We start from the raw sequence: 22,479 nt of genomic DNA, 5'->3' as shown, positions 1-22,479 counted from the left end.
CATATTAAAGCTGCTAGTTTACCTTAACGTCGTATCGTAAAGTGGTTGGTCTTACCTGTAAATAAATAGAATATTATTTTTATTAACACTTAAATGCTTTCTTATTATAGATAGATAGATAGATAGAATATTCTTTATTTGTACACACACATATAAAATAAACTTACAAAACTTATTGTACTTGTCAATAGACAAGCAATCGTAAAACTCTACGTCCAATAACTTATATGAGGGCCGTGATCATTCAAAATTGCAAATGGTTGCTCAAAGAACCTTACTAAATGGTAAAGTAGAGTTCACACTCTGCACTCGCGATAAGCGGCTACATGCAGATTCCTGCATTCTGTTGAGGAGCAAAGCGGAATTCTCGACCTCTTTGGAACATTCTGGAGGGCGGTGTTGCCAGACTAGGATTGCAGTGGAGTTATTGTTCGCAGGATTTAGTAATCAGGTTTGCGTTGCGTGAAACAAAATATGATAGTGTGTAGAGATGTGGAGTAAATGAGGGTATGACAGAGGAAAATCTAAAATGGCGTGGCATGACGCACAAAACCAACCCTAAATAAAGATAAGTGTAGGGTAAAAAATACGTTTACAGTGCGATAGGTGTGACAGAAGCATCTAGAGAATTTAACAGAGGAACTCTTTCATTGCTTGGGAGTGTATCAAGTAGGTAGGTGGTGTATACGTATTTACAAAAGTTTCATAACTTCCAACCTCTCCACAAAAGAGGGCAACAAGAAGCCAAACAAGCAATGCTAATAAGTAGAACATCTAGCTCATTAGGACTTTAATAACGTGTATTGTAGTACATTGTACTATGCACTTTATTAAATCCACAATAGAAAAGCTGGCAACCCTGCTCCGCGTTCATACAGCAACACTCGGGCAGCCTGCCAACAACTCGTTAGACCACTTGTTATTACGTGAACCCCGCAAATATTTTATAACAAGCACCCTGTAGCTACGCTATCACCACATCTCGAACATCCTATTGTCTAAAAGATTTTAATCGAAATATTTTTCGTTTTTTTTCGGCAGTGACTGGCTGAAAAGAAAATCTGCCAGCAACAGGCTTTACGGGAGTAGATTGAAAAAAGAATACGTTATTCCATTTTCAAAAGTTCGGTTGAAAATGCTGTTTATTTTTCTTTTTGTCTTGTTTATTGGAAGAGAATAAAAAAAGCTGAGAGTGTATGAGAAAAAGTTAACCTATAATATGTTCCATTGTTAAATTAATGTTCATGTTGCGATATTTTGATTACCAAGGTACGTATAAAAAGGTGGAAACAATCAAATACGTACTTTAGGTATCCGTTTTCCTGTCCCTGTTTACGAATGCTTCCCTTTTCAAACGTGGTGGTGGAAGGACATGAATTTACAATCGCAGTGAGATTCGTAAAGCGTACAACCCATAACACGAAATGTACTCTGCTAACCGCAGTATAAATAATAAATACAGAGAAGTGGTAGAGATTTATTACATAATAATGATAATTGTGTTACTGATCTTGAACGATGGACCGTACATAGCGAACTCAGACAGATAGATGAGGAATAGTGAGGATTCAATTCTGGACAACGGATGATAATAAATAGGGACTGGAAGGCCCCAAAAAACGAATGAGTGTGTGTCAGTGTTAATGACAAAATCTACTGAGGGATATTCTATGTTTAAATCATAAACTGATGATGTTGCTGACTATGACACAATATTATTATGCCGTCTTATAAAATACCCCATATAAGTAGAACCTGATAATTAGAAGGGACGAATATTTTTTAACAAGATACACAATCACTACATAAGTCATTTCGCGTGTATGTGTCACATCTCCTATTTATACTCATACTGTTCTTCACAACAGCCTCACATAAAACGGATACATCTCCCGCTCCAAACAATACAACCTCACGTATAAAATCGTTACATTTTATAGATCCTCCTTTTATAATCCTTACTGTTATGGATTTTTGCCGAGAAAGAATTTTCTGTAATAAAACTTCATGTGAAGTAATATCGGGTTATCGATGCAATATCTATTACGGAGTAGACAAGTGATCGCCACGGGTTTAGAGCATTACACTGAGATCTTTCGCAATCGCTCGTTGGCAAGCCGCAAAATTGATATTGAAAATGTGAAAAGTGTAAGATCAATTGATATTATTTTTCCTTTGGTTCACAAGTGCTGCGAGGTTTCCTTTGCCATAATGAGACAGGTCATTAAGATCGGAATTTTTGTTGTAGAGTAAAAAAGTTTACTTGAGTAGTTTTTTTTTAAAACATCTTTGATATATTTTACGACAAAATTAGGTACCCTTTGGTACGATGACGATAATACCAAGGGTACTTAATATCTATTACTTATTATGACCAAAGAACATAAATAATTCTCTAACGACAAGCATATTTATAACAAAATGATGATGAATGGCTGTGAACAGTATTCCACTTCGTTTAACCTGAAAGGCAGATACTAAACACTACCAACTCATATCTTTGCTACTACAGCTCAAGCTGAATTTAATATATATGTACGATTTACTATTGCACGTCCGAAAAAGTACAAAAATTTTAGACAACATAAACTGGTGAAGCATAAAAATGAATCGGTTCCTGCAAGAATCCAATACATTTCAATGGAATAAATTCAAATGGAGCAACATATTTGCAGTAAGCGTTTTCTTAAATTGCGTATAAAATATGAATGGCACAGCAAAGCGGGGTACAATAGCGGACGTGTCCGGTTTCTGCCGCGAGTTTCTCAACGTCTTTTACTATACCTATCTATTTTTCTATTGGTGGCATTGACAGTAGGTACATAAGACTTACTGCCAGTTTCTATAACTCTATCTATCTATAACTGGTAGTTACTTTCATACGATTTTGACAGATTGTTACTTTTGTTTATGTCAAAATCGTATGAAAGTAACTACCAGTTATGGATAGATAGAGATATAGAAACTGGCAGTTAATCATCAACAATTAAAGCCTTTAATAATCCACTGCCTCACCCAAAAAGCGCCACAAAACGCTGTCCTCGGCCTTCTCATCCAAGCACATTACCATAACTCTACTTTGTTAATGTGCAAGCGTAAGTAACTATAATCCCCAAAATTAGGTTAGAATCGTTCTGTTTATCAAATTTGCCCAGCTTTGACATAATTGACTTTGCAACATTTTGTTGTCAAACAACTTCATTTTAATTGCTCGGCTAACTTCGTGAGCGACCATTTAGTTCGCGCCGAGAATTATTTATTCATGGATCCAATCTGAATGTGAAAAATAAACGAATATCATAAGAATGGAAATCAATTCAATTTGCTCGGGAAATATTAATGAGATTGCAGTAAATAAAATCACCCGCGTACGAAATTCAAAATGTTTTTCGCAAAGTATTTGGTTAATTTCATCAATACGAGCTTACATTTAGGTACATCGCTGAAATCATACATATGTACAGTACATACATCAGTACAGAGTCCACATAGTTTAATTTTCGAGGTGAACCATAATAATTACCTACTCAAAATTATAGTTATTATGTTTTCTAACAATTGATGTTATTATTTTTGTATTGAATTCAAGTGATTTCTGAAGTACCAGCCAAAACGAATGTTCTACAAATTACAAACGCTTTGACTCGCCCTCGCAAGTCTCAACATTCAGTAAACTAAGTGTGGGAGTCTTTGAAACTCGCCATTTTGATTCTGCAAGGAAACCTCGTATTTCCCGCAGGACCTATTTACATAGCTCGGAGTTTGCATTTCCACCTTTTTACGATGGTTGTAAAAACCAGTGTAGACTCTAGCGGTAAGCAACCAACTTTTCAAAGTTGAATTTTAAATTACGTGTATGCTGTTTTGGTGCGTTGTTATTTTCGTGTTTATTCGAAATAAATTTTAAAACTTTGCGAATTTTTAAATTTTTATACTTACATACATATTGCGAATTTGTAGTAAAATTTCTAAACTATTTTAGTTCATTGGGTTAACTTTGAGCTGTATTCCAGTCCTATTCTGTTCATCGTCATGATGATGATGATAAACAACGCACAGACCCTGCGACGATCTAGAATACGAAGGATATCAGCGGAAGGATGATCGCCAACCTTCGTTAGGACCAAAATGACCAAATATAATAACTAGAATAGACACTGTTAGGGTCAAAATATGATTCATATACCTACCTATATGTATAGGTAAGTAATGTAGTTTTGTATTTTTTAGCAGATTAATTTCAGGAATTTTTTAGGAAGCCATTCTATGTCCTGCGTAACTCTATAACCACTGACTTTGAATAGGTAGTCACCTTTTTTCACTTAACAAGAACCACTCTTGGTTCTCCAGACACCTATTTCCATAGCTATAAGTTTTGCGATTTATTCTGCTATCGCTACCAGAGAATTTGGTTTTGTTTGTAAACATGCCAATTTTTTGTGAAATTTGAGAATAGTGCGTCTAGTGTAGTATCGTGACCGCATTAGTCACCCCCTTACGGCTTTAAATCACTTTTGTAACATCCTGTATAAATACACATTAATAATACTGTAATCCCCTGAAACATATTCGCGGTCGTTTACTGTTATGAAGGTATGGTGAGAATCGTTAGCGCATGAAATAAGATTCATGTTCCTCAGAAGTGATTACTTTTTAAGCGATTTAATTTCTACCTCTATTTATAGACAATTATTATATAAAATGAAGTAAACAATATAATTGAATAAGTTAAGTACTTAGTCACTATCAAACAAAACAACGCTTTACTACAAAATCTCTTTAATAACAGAACAATATATAGCTATATATTATAGCACGTTCATGATTTTTACCACTTCTACATCAGATCAGTATGTACGAATTATAATTTCACACAGCCCATATTAAGCTCCGAGATACGGTTAACTCAGAAAGCCGTAACAGTAACATCATTGTTATGTGTTGGGCCAGCATCAAATGATACTTCAGAGTGTGGTATAACGGCTACCATCACACATACAATTGCAAAGCTTATGATTTCGGACGAAAGCTCTTATCGTTATTTCAATAATAATATGTTTATTGCCTTTACCTGTTACAGTCACGATATAGAGTATGGAATTAGTACATAAAAGCGCTTCCCATAACCCTGTCAGGACCTGAAGGTCTCAAGGTATTAATGAAAGCTTGTATTTAGAACTCAGGTCCGCTTAGTATGTTAAAAGTCAATTAGTAACCAGAATACTACGTACATATTCCGTATTTTCTTTTAGGAAGCTACATCCCATTGGCTACATGGCAATGGTACGTTACCTTTATTTACCTGATGGGGTTACTCTCTAAATCGACGACTTAATCAACGCTTACAATGAACACGCTTAATAGAACGCTCTATCTTATTATTATCTTTATACAGGGTGTTGCAAAATTGGTATACTAAGCCGAAACCTACATGTGCAGCATGGTATATCTAAGCCCGAAACTGAAATCAGAATTTGGAAATTCGCGAAAAAAAAATTAATTTTCCATATTACAAAGCCACGTGACCAACAAAGTTTCTATGGAAAATGACATTTTTTTTTCGCGAATTTTCAAATTCTGATTTCAGTTTCGGGCTTAGATATAACATGCTGCACATGTAGGTTTCGGCTTAGTATACCCTTTTTGCAACACCCTGTATAAATAGTGCCGATTGCGCGACAATTCTCGTTCGTTCGTCGATTTAGAGAGTGACCCCCTTATACATCGATTGCAGTCACTCGATGTTGATTGCCCTAGGCCCTAAACTACCTGCTATATAATGGCAATCTCTGAATTGTCGAGTAAAAGCACTTAGTGCTATCATTCGCTCGTAAATGTTGTACAAACGACAAGGTCGCCTTTGAGCTTTGAGACAGTCGTCAAAACAACCACAAAATAGTAATGTAAAATAGAGAGCATACCACGAGGTATACATTTCATAAAAGCTACCTTGATATTGTGGGGTTACTTTTAGTAATTACTCAATTCATTTAAGTGTTTTTAGTATTAAAACGCACATACAATTTGAGGAGATTCGTGTTTGTTAAGTGCAGACGTGCAGAGGGGCAAAGATGTAGACCAGTTTCAAATATTTTAAGGCCTTTTTAACCTATATTTATATTTTTATTTTTAAAATATAATATATTAGCCCTAGCATTTGAGCATCCAAAAGATCCATGTCTTATAAAATATTGTTTGTAAATCCAGTGCAGATTTTTGGCAGCCCTACTGTCACGATGTACTAATGAGCGACTTCACTCTGCACTCTCCACTGCTGCTAACGTGTGGACTAGCCTTTATATTCGCTCGTTATTTCGGGACCATAGAGGTCGCGACTAATTCTACTTTTGTCCCGAATTTTGAGTAAACAGCGGGAAAAACGTACGCGAAATTAGTTCTAGGTGAGGGTAAATTAATGATGTCGTATTTTTCTTCGGCGATTACGAAACACCGGAGCTTATTTTCTGCTTACGAAAGCGTAGTTGATTGAGCTTTCATACACCGAAAATAATATCACCTTCTTGGAACTTCAACCTTTTTTGTTAATATACTTATTTTAAAAAAATATATAAGTACATATTATTATTATAGTAAGTTCATGTCCGATCTTATTGAGCACTTATACTATTTTTCCAAAAAATAGCCGTTGTTGGCTGCTATTTTCTAATAAAATATAATGATTTCGATGATTCTGCTTCATCATTATTTAAGTATTTCATGCACTTATTTACATACAACCGTTTTACCATTACCAAACTCTTGTACCACGACAAAATTTCTGCTCTAGTAAATGCACCGAATGCTCACTATTCTAACATCTGAGTCAACATTAGATATCTTTCACTTCTACAAACAACAAATGTGTGAAGAAAAAGAAAAACCTAATCGGAGTTTCCTCGCTTAACGAGATACAAGTACCAGGGTGGCAGGAAATTGTAGTAAGTGCACGGAGCGAAGAACGGAATCAGGACGCGAAGACAGGAAGTTAATAAACGCGGCTAAATGCAGGAAGGAGGTCGAACGACGGAGGCTGATGCACGTACTGGCTGAATGGAGGCGGACTCCACAGAGGATCTTTACGACGCGTCTATATTGTCTATGGTACTCTATACTTGTTTTGAGGAAATGAAAACTCTTTGGTGAGAGGGTCGGGATAAAATAGATACAAAATGGATACGTTTTATTACATGAACTTTAGACAAACCGATTCAAATATTCAGCTATCGTATTTTGTTTTTTTAGCCAAATCCAATAATAAAGTCATTGTAATTGTAACACGGTATTTGATACAAAACATCTGATTTCGCACCTGTTTTAATTAAGAATGTAATTGAACACCTCAATAATAGTGAAATAATGAGGGTGTGAATCGTAGTAGCGCTAACTGTATCGGTAAGAGACAATAGGTAACTGTTATAACGATGTTGCATGCCTCTCACGAGTAACAAGGCAATTGAGATAACGTTATACGAGTAATATGCAGATAATCCGCCGAATTACTCAAGTAACGTGCAATGTAAGATATTTGTAATCATTAAGGCAGACAATGGCGAAGCATCTTTGTTACAATGCGGAAAAGATGTTGCTGTATTTCGGTGACAAAATTGAGCGTGGTTTTTTTCACGCGATAACTTTTCCCGTGAACGAGGTTTTTTGTGTTTATTATATGCATCATGTTTATTTAAGAGCTACTAAACAGCAACAGTGTTCATTCCTTTTATTTAAATATCCGTGGTATTCCTGAAGGCACCAAATTAAAATTTTGCAATGACAAAACTTTAAATGATCTCCACATACCAAATAAAAGTTTTGACAGTACTCAGATTAATATACGTGCCTTCAGAATCGGCCTCATTGATTGGCTAGAGTAAAAATACACGCAACTGACTTCCTTATTTGAAAATGTGTTTAAAAGGGTCATCGCATGGGCGAAAAGCTCTCAACACGTGTGTTTCAACACACACCCACACTCCACTTGGGGACAAACAGTCTGGCGCATCACGGCACGGCTAAGTCAAACAGTACTAAGAGCTCCACTTTAGCTTGCTCTATTTTCTCTAGCACATTTTGTGGTGACACGATTTCCGCTGCTTAGGTACTTATTTATTTCAAGCCTCGGTTTAGCATAGAGACGCGTGTGGGAAAAGCAGGCTGCTTAGTTGACCGAACCTTCTGACTGCTATTCTATACATTGCACATAGCGTTTTAGAGGAATGGGATCAGTAAAATCAGTGTCTTGTATACTGTTGTACCAACCCTTAAATCGAGATTAAATCTATTCTTGCCAGGCTTTGACAGTGTGTAGAGTAAGTAAATGTCATTTTGGTGGTCAAGGTGGGCGCAAAGCATCTAGAATTGTATGTTACTTAAGTACTAATACTTGTAAGTATTTGTACGAATTTCATTACGATCTTATCCCAAATATAATATAGTGCCACAAACTTATCTGTTCCGGTGAGAGCGAACTAAATTGGTCCATACCTCATTACTTACTGTACTAATGAATTTCATATTGACATAGATTATATGGACCAATTTAGTTCGCTCTCACCGGAACAGATAAGTTTGTGGCACTATACATAGTTAGCACCTGCCAAACAACATAGCCTGTTGTATCACAGAGCATAATATTCCAGTTCCAGGACTCGCTTCCAGTCAAGTTCCAGTCAGACGAGGCTCGCAGTAAACAGGTCGTCAAGTGTTTTTGCGCCCTCCACAACCTCATTACATCCTTGGGAGAGTAACGACTCGGGCCGTGTGCGGGTAAAGCTTTAAATAACCCGTGTGCTGGTCGGGTAAAGCGACGTTCTATGTTTGATTTTATTGCTTGTCATTCAGGTCAGGTTTGTTGCGGCTGGCTTGTTTTGTTTTTCCAAGTTTGAATATTTTCTAAATAGGACGTTAGACAGGGTAACCCAAAAGGGGAAAGTGGTAGATAATATACTTAAGTACTTACCTACATTAAATAGGTATTCTACAATTACTTTGGGTTAAAATTATAGTGTTTAGGAAAACCAATTGGATTTGTGGTCTTATCAATATTCCATTGTTTAGTTCACTGTTCCAAAACTCAATTTCTACCAAAATTAACTCGGCAATGATACCTTTCATCTAACTTTACTAACTGATACAAGATAGCCCCTGGACCGAATCTAAACAAAGCATAATATATATAGTACTATAGTAGGTAAGTACCTATACTATAGAGTACCTATCCTAACTAATATTATAAATGCGAAAGTAACTGTGTCTGTCTATCTGTCTGTTACTCTTTCACGCCAAAACTACTGAACGGATTTGAATGAAATTTGGTATACATACGGTCTAGACCCTGGGATAGAACATAGGCTACTTTTTATCCCGAGTTCCCACGGGAAAACTTTTTAAGGCGAAGTGAAGCGCGCGGGAACAGCTAGTATCCTATAATAACAAGAATAACATGGTGGTTGAAAAAGTTTCTTGTGAGCCAAAAGGACTCCGGTGATTGTTCTTTACAACCTTTGTTATAAAACTTAATTAAGTACCTACTTATATAAATTATCTAAATAAATATTAACGAGGGCATAGTGACTGATTATCCCGCTACCGCAAAGGTCCCGGGTTCGGTATCCGATTGCCAGACCACGGCAGATTATTTACTCTGATCAATACAACATATCCGAAAAATACAGTGGTCAATACAAAGTATCACTTTTGTACTAACACAGTGTAGCGTCTCTGACGTAAATTACAATAGTTATCGGAACTAACTCCAGTGTTTCCACTTGCCTCCGTAATGAAGACTTGTAACAACCGCGGCACAGCTAACATCCTACATGGCTCATAAACTTGAGTGGCCAGTGTTTTTGTCCAGAAAGCTATTATGCCGCTCTACGTGTTTTCATTACTGGCGCTTCTGCCGGAAGACTTGGCTGCTGTGAGCAAGGGATGTGAGCGGAGATTGGAGCAGAGCGATTTTGACCAGACTCTACGTTTTTGGTTAATATGTATAAGCTAATAGTTTTTTGTAAAAATACCGTATGTTATAATTTCACTTCATTTATTTATAAACACTTTATTGTATACTTATAAAACACAGTTACAAAAATGGGACTTAAAAGTAAGGCAAACAATAATACAAAGGCGGGCTTATTTCCAAGAAGCAATGTCTTCCAACCAACCTTTGTTTGGTTCTTCATTTTGCGTACTTATATAACTAAATCCAAATTGTAGTTCATAATGATTGCATAATAACTTCATATCTATCGAAAATATAACCCTAATGATTAGGTCGTTTGACTCATCATGATTATCATTAGAACCAATTTAATAAAGAATATCGATTTAATTTGTCACAAACCTAATGATCCCCTTAGTTACGTAACACCTTCTGCTTACTGATAATCTTTTTATTTAAAACTAAATTTGCCAACTACAAAAATTTTTTTGTTCCGATCTCATTTAAGAAATGATATTACTAGTCTATTTATCATTCACAGCAACCTCCTAAATATTTTCAAACTCTCTATTCCATCCAAAGGTTGTATGGTAGAGTTTGCTATAATAATATTTTCTACTGTTTTCCTTTTAAGTATATATTTTTATTGTAGGTATTTCTAGGTTTTTGGTCCAAATAAAGGGTATTGCTATAAGAGCTAGCACCTCGCCTTAACCTCTGGTCCGTGGCTCCCTGCAATACGGCAGCGAGCCGCCGCCCGGGGGAAATGACGCCGCCCGGAGAAACACACTTGCATTTACAACTTAATACCAGTTAATACGGTCAAATCTCCACACCGTAATCCCAGAGCAATTCGATCGAAGAGTTCGGAGTATAGAGTTATTTTTTTTCATATAAGAAAGTACGTAAGAATTACGTTACAAAATATTTCTTAGAATATTTTCAGTAGACTGCTTTTAAAAATATTTCGCTCTGCTTGTAACTTTTGTTTTTAGCAGGTTTATAATGATCATCCTAAAAGGTATTTCTTTAGGTATTCTATTCTATTCTGAGGGGGGGTGAAGCTGCCGTACGTGGCTCTCTCGAGTGGAACCTTTGTAAATATCTCCCTAATTTCAGCTCAGCCAGCCTTGCTCTAGCTCTAGCTAATAGTTACAAAATTACATCCAGACATCAGGAGCCAGTCACCTATTCTACTGAAAACCATCCAACTGCTCCTAACTTGCAACATTATTGGTTGCCTACAATAGCTTTCACAGGTGTCTGTGCACATTACTTTATGTGTTAAAGCCACCCCGAATCCGTGGGACGCCCCTCGCCACCGCGTGTGTGGACGTTTCTACATAATGTTAGAAAGAGCCTTCTTTGCATAAATAATGCCATTCTAACCGCAAGGACGTGAGCGAAAGTTTAACTTTTTCCTTTATATCCGTATGTGTGTGTGTGTGTGTGTGTGTCTTTGAGCCAAGGAGGTAAATGATCTTTAGTGGCCATTAAAATGGATTCAAAAGGTTCACTTGATTTCTTAGTCCAATTCACCTACTTGTATTTTTAAACCATATAGGTTTACCAGATATGCTTACTGTTGACTTTTATAAACTGCAAGATATTATGCATACGCAGTTAGGTACTTAGGGTGACATGCGCCAAACATTTTTAAACGTAAATAAATCTATTGCTCGCTTGCTCTAGCACTATACTGTCAAAGCATGAAAGCAATAGATTTAATGACCCTTAGATTCCTTTCTATATTAAATTTAAGGACATCGATAACTCAAAATAATTGCTGATGGCTTCGCAAGTATAATCTTGAGCCGGCCGGGTCCCAACACTTGTCTCGCCAATAAAAGAAGCGGATCAGTTATTTCACTCAACAATGTGAATGACCTCATTCTATTTACACCGATGCGATCACAACAAAAACAAAACTTAAAAAGTCCATTCGTGATTCGATTTACTAAGATCATTGGGCGCCGACTTTTATGGTGTTAAATTACGTTTTGCTTTTACTTGAATGTGTTTATAATTATGGCCCGGAGAAGCCTACAGATGCGGTCTACTGGACGGATGCGCCCTATAAGCCTATTTCCCACAAACGTACATTTACATACATTTCCAATATAAATCAGCCTAGGTATGGTTGGTCGGCTCCGCTATCCAGATATTAAGTGCTCTACATAATTTTCGAAATATTTTTCTTGTGTCATTGGTAATGTTACCCCGCCCCGAGTGTTCTTAGCCATATTTTATCAAAATCGGTTTGGCCGTTAAAAAGTTATGCGGCTTTTACTGTTGAATCTCAGAGATTTTTAACGCCAGTTAGGTTATTATTACATAGCTAGAAAGGTGCAAGATTTTTCCAAAGTTTTGACTGGTGTTCCGTTCATGAGCTCAAAGTTGGTCGGAATGAAGAATAATGTGAAAATGAACTTGGTGCAGTCGTATGAAGTTTTAATAAGTACAAAGAGAACAAAGCTTTGTGGGAGCTCGGCGGTGGCTAGGTCAAGGTGCATAATTCGCACACCCTGTGTAAGAAGCAGAGGAACTTGGGCACTCCGATAGTGGCGATAATCTCGCTTGGCTAACTTGACGATATGATTACAATAAATGATTTTTTACCTCTTATCTTTAATATTGCATGTACAAATAAATATTTTAAAAATATACATTCTTAAGTCTCAGCCATACCGTTTTGGTTAAAAAGCTCCGTCTAATGCTCGTACTTTTCTGTAAAAAAAACCACGGCATCTCACATAATGGTTTGTTTGTAGAATCTCCGGTGGCGCTGGTTTAAAAACCGGCCCAATGGACTATTTCTCGTTACACCCTTCGAATAAACCCATAACTTATAAATTATATAATCTTAACTAATAAAAAGCAAATAATTTTTTGTAACGCAACGATCTATAGGTTCTAGTTACGTATTCATGTTATATTCTATCCGTTCTTAAGTTTCTAAAACTCACTGAAATGAAGCCTTTGTGTATAATAAAATTATTCTCCTAAGATTTGGACTATAAAACTGATTGGTGGATTTACCACTGCCTTATTTTTTACTGTGGTAGGGCACATATTACCACATATTACAAATTCAAATTCAATTCATTTATTCACACTAAATCACAACATACACATAATTAAGAAATTAACTACCAAAATTATTAATAAATTAATTACCAATATAAAATAAACGAAAATTTGTCTAGCAATACAAATATACATATATTTGTTTAAGTTATTAGGTCCAGTTCTCAAGTGTGAGTTGGCAACGAACTTGCTGAACCACTTGACTGCAGTTTTACAGTTCGCAATTTAACTTCGGAGCAATAACGAAGCCGCCGCGCAAACAATATCATTGGAAGAAGAAGAACACGGGCAAAGTACACAAACAGTGCTGAAATAAAACGTACATAGCTGCCAAAGATGAGGTTAGTTATTAAAAATACTTTTAAAAAATAATGTAAACTAGGTAACTGATATTTGTGGCCGTGAAAGAAGAAGGAAGGCCTATATCTAGAACACGAAGATTGTTATCTAATAGAGCTAGGTGATGTTACATATATACAACTTATACAATAATAATAACCGTATTTTAGGATGGGTAAGTAATTTTACAGATATTTATACAGTAATAAATCTTTCATCTTTGCACCCTTCAGGCATTTAAACAGCCCCCAATAACTTCTCAAACTTTAGGAGATAATAATTTCTTAACTTTATGTGCCCAAAGCACAGAACAACGCGAACTCGGGTGTCCAAAAAGTGGTCACAATATTTATTTTACAGTTTCGGAACTCTACGGTCAATGACCTAAATTGTTCCCGCTATGAAAACTCTGCATTGCAGCAATAAAGTAAATATTGTAACTATCAAAATATTTATTGGCAAAGCTCATATTTGAAAAAGTTTTTATTTGGTAGAGCCAACATCGGAAACATTTGGCATCGGGCATCGGATCAGTCATTCTTATACATGTAATAAAACTATACCATAGGATACGTTACATATTTTATAAATGAGTATACAATAAAAAACTTATCCTGGTTAAACTGTACTTAAACAAACCCAGTTTTTTTAGGTCTATAAGTAAAACTATTTGGAAAAAAAACTAACGATTTTACAGCATTAAAATTAGTTCTTAAACTATTTACTTTGTTTTGAAATACTTTTTTCTTAAAATACACACAGGGAATTGAACCCTTTCCAGAATTGCTAGGGTTGTATTCATATATAGGATCTCCTTGCATGTAGAAAGTTTATTTATAACTTCCACTCAATCAAGCTAACATGTTAAACTTTGATCAGAAGATACCAGACACACCTATTCCTAGACTATCCTTTTTGAGTTTAGAACCAGGTCTAACAAGTTGGCGTACAGATACGTAGGGTAAAATAGGATAAAATAAATTATCTTTACCCTTTATGAAATTTAGGTACTTATATTCATTAAATATCTTAACCTACAAAGATTATTTTATGGATCTGAATTTTAATAAAAACCTTTCGTACATTTTGTACCCACGCGTCAAATTTACCAAATTTAAAGTACCACTACCAAGTACCTACCTACGCTGAAAATATTTTCAAGACTTAAATAAGTATTTTTATGTTTTCTCATTAAATATGGAACAGGTAGTAGGTACCAACTACTGAGTTAAGTTGTCTCTTAAAAATCGTAAAAGCTCGCTCGTCTTGTCCAGTAAAAAGCTCTTCATTTACTACATTTACACGAGACACGACAAATAAGAACTTGCAAAACCATCATATTATGCATGCAGTTATTACGAAAGTGACTATAAATTTTAATATTGATACGTAAATACATTACAATAATTTGTCATAAAAAAAATACAAACTCACCAAAATATTGTGTACAGCAAAAACTTTATACCAGCGCCAACATCAAATCGGCATATTCAAATTCCGAATTCAAACACGAGAAAATACCGCTATTTATTCAAATCAAAACTTTAAAAATCGAACTGTTTATTTTTAAACGTGGCGGCAAAGAGTTCGACGTATTCGGTCCGTTCGGAAACGATCGCGCACGAGTGTTCGCGACTAATGCCGGGGCTACACTGTAAGGCTCTGCGGCGGAGGCGCTCGGCTATCATTTCACCTCCCGCGAGACACCGCCGATTTATCACCGGTGAATCTGTGTTAGCTCCCAAAGCATTCCGAGTTCACTGGAAGTTATCTGTGAATTTCCCCGCCTCATTATGTTTTCATAACATACTTGGCATTTTGAATTTGGAATTGCTCGAGTGCCACACTCCACCACATACCACATGCGGGAGCGAAGTTTCACGCAGGGTTGTGAATTACAATCACAGTATTACAATATGTAACTTATGTTAGTATTTATGTAGCTATAGTATGTATGGTTTATTTAGCTATATTATAAGTAGTTAGGTAGTAGGTACACCGCCCTCAAATTTTCTTTACTTTTATTTCTTTATGTTTAAGGTTACCTGTAAGAGATCGCTCTAAGCGATAAGGTCGCCTATTGTTCATTGTTCCTAGTTTATAAGTTCTCTTTTTTTATATTTTAATTTCTGGTGTTCAATAAAGATATTCTATTCTATTCTACATCTACCTATGTGACCCTGTAAAAGTTGATATTATAAATGGTGAAACTATAAAAGCTTCTCCATTCTTTACGCATCACCTTTTAACTTAATTAAGCTATTATCGAGAGTGCATCAAGGTTAAAATAAGCTCTATTAAATAAAATTTTTTCCAACTTTAATAGATGTTAAAGAAGATGGAATGAGATAACTAAATGTAACCTATCCTTTATCATATTTTACGTTCAAAGGTAATGGAATTTTGCTCTTTATGTGCAAAGAGAAAAGGATAAATCAATTACTATTGGAAAGATCTGACTAGAAATTGCGGCTTTTCCTTTCCATATTTCTTTCAGGTGCTCTTTGTTTTAAACGTTCCCGCTGGAATTTTTATGAGTGCTTTAGGATAATATATTGTTTAGACTCGTATAATACTTATGTTTTTTTTTACCTGAACCTATACTCTAGTAGTTCACTAAAAACTTACAACTTTTATGTACTTACTTACTAATTTATTATCACCTCAATTCATGAAGTTTCCAGGAATACCACGTATTCTTAATTGTGTCTGAAACTAATTAACAAAAAAAACTCTCATACCAACTTCATACGCCAACGGGCATATTCCAAAATTAAATTATTCAGCCGGTTGCCATGTCTCTTTGTCGCACAGCATGCGTGAACGATGCTTCCATTGAGGCGTATCCCATTCATGTATTCAGAGTGTCCGCAAACGAAAGTAAATTTCACCATTATGGGCCAACCTGAATACATCATAAATGAGGACTGCACGTTGTATGGCTGCGACAGTCCCAGCGGAGCGCATGCAAGCTGCTGTGGATCTATGATGTCCTAGTACTTTTGGCATAAACATCACTGCATTTACTTCCAAGTTTCTTTACGTATTTTCAATGTGCTTTTCGATTTTCTTGTGTTTTAGGCTGGTTAATATTTTGCATCTATAATAATTGTCATCTAGATATAACCTTTATTATTAGTTACCATCGTTTTGCAAACCATATAGTCAAATATCAAGGTTGAGATGAACACCGTTTATGCTTCACCTTGCCTGATTTATGTCAACCACATAACTGTAGCGAAACTAAAGATAAATCCAGTCTAGCGCTAAATGTTAAATACCAACAAAAAGTTTCCCACGAATGTAAATTCTAAACACCCTACAAGGTAAAAACCACAAAACCTCTAAATAGCGTCGCTTGAAACCGCTACCGTTAATTGTTAGCCAACTGAACCGCCTCCAAAATAAAAAAATAAAGATATAGGAGACTCCAAATGCAACGAGAAAAAAGTTAGTACAGTCTGTATGAAAAAAAATGATAGAGACTTCTGCATGCGAGGCACGTCTTTGGTAAAATATATGTAAATTGGAGCAACCTCTATTATGAGCATGTAGACTCACAATCAGAACTTCCTACTCTCTGCGTCTTTATCTACTTCTATTGGAGTAAAGGAGAGAGTTGGCCCAGAAGGAAGCTATGGTCATTTGATTTCATCAGAATAAGGGCAAGGCGAGACACGAGCATCACCAGCCCAAAGTCTTTATAATTTAAAAGATTTATGAGCTTTCCTTCAGGTACGAAGCTCTGTTAATTTCTGGCTAATAAAATGTCTCCAATCGTGACCTGATAGCCTAATATAACCAGGCGAATGATGTGTTGTATTTGATCCTATTTTCGTAACTTTGTAGTCTAGAAATAATATGCAGATTAGGTCTGTGAGTATGAATGTTTAAACTAACATGTCATTGTAGTCGCTTTATCAGGTTCTCGCGCTTGAAGTGTGCTCATCGTCTACTTAATTATTTCGTGATAATTATGAAAGAATGCCTTATTTACTTGCTTAGATGATCTGAATTATAATAATTTCGTAAATAATATTATTATACCTCAAAGTCTTTCTTTTAGAATGAATCCATCATCAAGAAATCAGCCTAAATTAAGTTAAGTATTTTTAATAAAACGTTCATAAAGATCAAGTCCTGTGACCTAATAAACGGACCGGGTGAAATCAAATTTAGGCCATTATTTTTTATAGGACCTATGGAATGCCTTTGACAAGTTTTATAAGTACCTGTGTCAGTTATCATAGTAATTGATGTAATGCCGATAGGAAACTGTAGCATAGCGATTGTAAACCTCAGACGGTAACTGTGAAACGGTACTTCACCTTCAATAGATCTACTCTAGAGGGGCAACGAAAACGTAGAAGAGACATTATTATTATTTCTTATCAATGTCCAAACAAATTAAGGTATAGACATAGACATAGACATAGACACATCGTTTATTCACTCACAAAATACACATCACAAATACAAAACAACAATGTAGGTACAGTGGCATAAAGAATAACAATAATTGTGGTGTGTATTATGTCAGTAAAATGGCTCTGACTCAGCATGTGCTGTACAAAAAGTATACAGCGCTGGTAATTCTGCCAGAACCAGCGAGTTGAGGTGGTACGCGGCTAAAAAATAATATGATATATGATATAAACGTGCTGTGTTTGCTCCGAAAGATTTATGTTTAAATTAGAATCTTTGTGTTAATAGTTTAAAACAATATATATACATATCATAATATAATAGGGTAATGGGGTAATGTGTTAAAGTGTGGTTTGTATAAATATACATAAAAGGTTGATGCTTAATCAATAAAAAATAGTATAATATTAAAATAAAATACAGGATAAGGCGATAAGTGCAGGAAGCTTAAATACATGTTAGGTACTGGCGGAGTTTAATCTTAAAGAGGTGCTTGGACTTAAGTTTGCGCAGTGGAGGGGGAATATTGTTCCAGCACTTTGTCGCCTGGTACTTAAAGCTGCCTCGGAAGGCTGCAGTTTTACTCTGTGGCAATACAAGAGGTGGCGTGGTATATAACTGGCATGAGATTTTCAAGTGCTTACTTAGTTTATGAAATATAATGATATACCTAGGACTCGCAACTTCACTGTTTTTTGTAACTTAAGAGTTCTTAATTTACATGATATTATTTATGAAATTCCAGACTAATGTTTGGGTTTCCTTGGTATTAAATAAGTATAATTTAATTATATTCAGCTCAATAGCAAGTAAAAATTAATTCATTCGTTAGTATTATGTTTTAATTTTTCTTCCGTTTCTCAGTATTTTTTGTACTGCACGCGTATAGTCCAGTATAGTAGCAGTATAGTATTATAATATAATACAAGCAGCAAGCTCTTATTATTTTTCGTGCATTCATTACCATTGTGAAGAGTTCTCTTCTTTCCACAGATTGTTCTAAGGTTTACACAGTTTTGTTCGACTACAATTTTTTCCTACGGTAAACGACATTAAAATGTAGCGGTCGAAATATCTGTGATACCGTACCGATACGCCCGATTCACTTTTAATCCCTCGAGCGATCGAGAGAAGCGATCATCGGCCAAATCGATTACTTATTTCTTTTTTTTATTTGTAAATCGAATGCTTTGGAGTTGGTTCCGGATTTATTACAGTTCAAAATTTTCTGCTGCAATGCGTTGACGTTATCGTATTTCTGGATACTATGACACTATCATCATTTTAATAATCATCGGCTGCTGATCCAATAATGATTGGATCATTTTCCACTTTGCATAACTATATGTATATATGTACCTACCCACTTACTACTGGCGCCGTGGTTTGATTATTATATTTAATACTTATTTAATTTAGTTGACAAAGCTGCATTGTAAATTTATTAACGGAACTCCAAAAAACTATGATACACTTTTTTTGGTCCAATGAATTTGCGCATGGATTTGGGAACTTTAGTGCACACAGATAACTATTTTATTTAATTGTTTATGTTCATTTAGTGCCGCTTACCGGACCGTAACTGTTCCAAATGATAAAAATAAAACATAACTCGATAATTCCGGTCGCCATAAGTCATGGGATAAAGCTTCATGTCTGTAGAAGTGACCCTATAATTCGCCTGACACCAATCAAAATCTGTAAGTAGGTACCTTAAAACCTTAAAAGTGAAAACAGTAAGTTAACATTTTAAGAAAAACTTTTTTTTACTTTTGTAAAATTACCTTTTTCAGAGTAAAACAAAGATCCTCACATAAAGTTGCAAGTCCAGTTTCTGAGGTACAAAAATCATTCCCGAAAGGAGCATTAACTTATGTGCATCGTGAATATTTTACATAGGGTTACATACATAACATAAGGTATTGTACAAGCTACACAATCACTACCACAAACAAACGAGCTTTTTAATAAAAGTTCCTTTCATTCATCAAAATTGGCTTTTGATGCTCTTCAATAACAATAAAATAATGACAACGGCACGATCGGGATTCACATCGAATTCTCGCAATTCTCAATTAAGTTGTCAAGTATTTTGTAATACAAATATCTATTGTAATAAGTAATAACTTTAACCTTGACTCGCAATATGCTTTTTAAATAATTGGGACGAAAATACGTGTGTGGGAAGAGCCTACATAGCAATTATTTGTTACGAAGGTACATACTAACTTACGTAGTGATAGTATTTGAAAGATTTGCTGAATATTATACCTAGGTATTAGACTATTCTCTTCCAGTGTTTATTACTCAATATACCAACTTTCAATCAGGTATGATCGGTTTTGCCCATCCGAAAAATAGGCGTGTTAAAAGTTTAAGTGTAAATTTTTGGATATACATATTATCTCAGCCATAGGACGTCCACTGCTGAACATAGGCCTCCCCCAATGATTTCCACCCTGTCCGATCGGAGGCGGCTCGCATCCAGTGCTTCCCCGCGGACTTCACTATATCGTCCGTCCATTTCGCGGGGGGCCGCCCAACGCTGCGCTTGCCGGTACGTGGTCTCCACTCCAGGACTCTTCTGCTCCACCGACCATCAGACCTTCGAGCAATAGTCCGGCCCACTGCCATTTCAGCTTACTGACTCGATAGGCTATGTCGGTTACTTTGGATCTTCTACGGATCTCTTCATTTCTGATTCGATCACGTAGAGATACGCCGAGCATAGGATATACATATAGCTAATTCCAAAAGCACCTTATGTTATGTCTTATTTGTTATTATGTAGTTTCATAAACTATCACCAGATAAATCATGGAAATTGTACAGCTACACCAGTACCAACCTTATGCCAGGTTAATTGGTAAGTACTAGACTATCTAGGTATGCCTTAATCACACACAAACGGTAATATTAATAACAAAGAACAGTCATTAGAAAACAAAGAAGTGAAGTACAATGCATATTCATACAGTAAGTAATAAAAAGAAATCAATAAAAAGCTCCAATCCCCGCTATTGCATCTGTGTCTGACACGAGGATCGTAATAAATTACACTATGAAAAATTGTCAGCTTTCGTGGCTTTTCTAGCATCATATTACACTTGTCCAAAATTAATAATGCACATGCAGATCTTCACACCCAAATCATTAGATCGTAAGAGCCTTAAAAAACACTTGCATTTTGCACCTTGTTCGAAAGAAATAGGAGTCAATATCATGTGTCACATAATCGAAAACAACCGATCTGTTAAATATTTCTATGCGCATTATCAATTTTGGAGCACTGTACTTACTCTTTGTCTAGAATTTTAATTTATCAAAATGGTAATTTGATCTCTCATAGTGCTTTTTCAGCAATCCGCTTTTCCCTATAATTTGTTAAATAGACTCAAAATCTGATCGACATCAGGTGCCACAATATTCGTGCTTGCTTCTCTATACTATTGTACTGTAGAAGTGTCTGACCGAGACCGAAGAACTGTCAAAAATGGTACAACCAGTCATAAATCAAAAGACTCCCGACAAATTCTTCATCACATTTTCATTAAGTGAGTGCAAGATCATAATATTGACAAACGGCCCGACAGGCCATGAATGACACAACCTCGCCCGGCGCGGCGACGACGGCGGCGCTTGCGCATCATTCCCACAAGATGGCGGCGCCAGATAACGGTCGCGCGCCGCCCGCACGCGATGCCCGCTGTGGCCATGCGGTGAGGCACATGGGAGACTTTATATTTATATTTAGTATGTATCTATCTATGTATTTGTGTAGATATATCAGCTGTCACCCATAACACAGGTTCTGCCTAGCTTGGGGTCGGATGGCCGTGTGTGAGATGTCCTCACATATTTATTTATTTTATTTATTTATATATACATATATTTATGTGTACACACGAGCAATGAAAAAGTTCCAGTGAGAAAAAAACACCAAATTATTGCTAGACGGAAAGGAGTAGCTTAATGACGTCAGCAATATTGGTAAGTATATTTAACAGCGCATAAGAAAATTACCAACTAAAACGTAAATGCGTAGATCAAAATTTCTAAATTAAATGTGAAAAAATTGGGGTCATTACATTTGTTGACGATATTTTGTAAGTGGAACTGTTTCATTGCTCGTGAGTGTATTTATTTATATACTTCATTCGCACACGTTTTACAGTTATTCTACTTTAATAAAATATAAAAGTACCTACTTATAGGTACACCAACACCCACCAAACTTAGACGGACAAAACTTAGACATACTTAGCTAAAAGCGTGATAAAAAAAATATTTATCTGTTTTCCATACAACCTTTGCATGAATATTAAGTGAAATGTAAGTATTATTTTAAAATTACCAACTATTTGGTCGGTTCTATTTTGCTTTTGAAATCATATAGAAATGGTCACCCTAACCTATCACATAGAAAAAGGTCATATTCGATGCATATTTAATGATGTCAGTTCAGTATACACGCTGTCAACCACTATAATCCAATGTAATATAGTTAAAGGTAGTTGTAGTTATCTATGGTATAACGCTATGTTAATTACGTGTACCTGTTACGTAATTAACTACATACGCAGCTTCAGAGAAGTCTTGACTGAATATTTTGGGTTTCGGACTTTTTATCTAGACCGTCCTAATCCTCACATACTTCATCCACCCTTGCTTTTTGCAATTTCCTTTAAACC

At 35.8% G+C, this 22,479-nt stretch overlaps 1 protein-coding gene across 1 annotated transcript in view; it reads right to left on the bottom strand.

Annotated features, from left to right (window-relative positions):
- The window catches only part of LOC105386098 (mucin-5AC), a 57,391-nt gene extending 42,376 nt beyond the window's left edge, over window positions 1–15,015 (bottom strand). The window contains exon 1 of the mRNA XM_011556592.3: window positions 14,798–15,015. The gene's annotated coding sequence lies outside the window, so the exon portion shown is untranslated. The remainder of the gene's footprint in view (window positions 1–14,797) is intronic.
- Window positions 15,016–22,479: the final 7,464 nt, after the last annotated feature.

The sequence above is a fragment of the Plutella xylostella genome, chromosome 23 (genome assembly GCF_932276165.1).
Source record: "Plutella xylostella chromosome 23, ilPluXylo3.1, whole genome shotgun sequence".
In the NCBI taxonomy this organism is placed as follows: Eukaryota; Metazoa; Arthropoda; class Insecta; order Lepidoptera; family Plutellidae; genus Plutella; species Plutella xylostella.
Note: the sequence above shows the minus strand (reverse complement) of the source record. Positions and strands in the feature narration are given on the sequence as shown.